At 40.1% G+C, this 456-nt stretch overlaps 1 protein-coding gene across 5 annotated transcripts in view; it reads left to right on the top strand.

The window, feature by feature from the left end:
• The first annotated feature begins 303 nt into the window (after positions 1-303).
• The window catches only part of LOC115101852 (cyclin-dependent kinase 17-like), a 96,916-nt gene continuing 96,763 nt past the window's right edge, over positions 304-456 (top strand). For all 5 annotated transcript variants that reach the window (XM_065005269.1, XM_065005268.1, XM_065005267.1 and 2 more), the window contains exon 1: positions 304-456. This exon is cut by the window's right edge and continues 177 nt beyond it. The gene's annotated coding sequence lies outside the window, so the exon portion shown is untranslated.

Raw genomic sequence — 456 nt, 5'->3', positions numbered from 1 at the left:
ATACAAAAGGCAAAAATAAGGACCACATGCCTGTGGCACTTAAGGTATTCCCTTTTGTCTGGATAATTATGAATAAGCAAGTGATTTGAATATTAATCTATGATTAAATTACCATAAATTGCAGATAATCAATTATGCAGAAGAAAAATAATACCAGGAAGATATAAGGGGTGCACATTCGGATGAAACTTGCCTAAAATAATAAGGTAATTTCCCTTGTGTCTTGCTCTTTGAACTTTATTCTGTCTTTTCACAAATTGCACCCCCACCCCCGCCCACACACACACCCTTTGCGGTGTTTTCCGGGATCACGCCACCACTTCCACTTGGGATCCTGGCGATATGGCTGATAATGGAATGGGACCGTGTTATCGTCAGCGCCAAATAGACAAACCCATAGTGTAGCCATCTTAAAATCACTGGTCGAATAGAACCGTAGAACATATTCTTCCATAG

The sequence above is a fragment of the Oncorhynchus nerka genome, linkage group LG20, assembly GCF_034236695.1.
Source record: "Oncorhynchus nerka isolate Pitt River linkage group LG20, Oner_Uvic_2.0, whole genome shotgun sequence".
Taxonomy (NCBI): domain Eukaryota; kingdom Metazoa; phylum Chordata; class Actinopteri; order Salmoniformes; family Salmonidae; genus Oncorhynchus; species Oncorhynchus nerka.
Note: the sequence above shows the minus strand (reverse complement) of the source record. Positions and strands in the feature narration are given on the sequence as shown.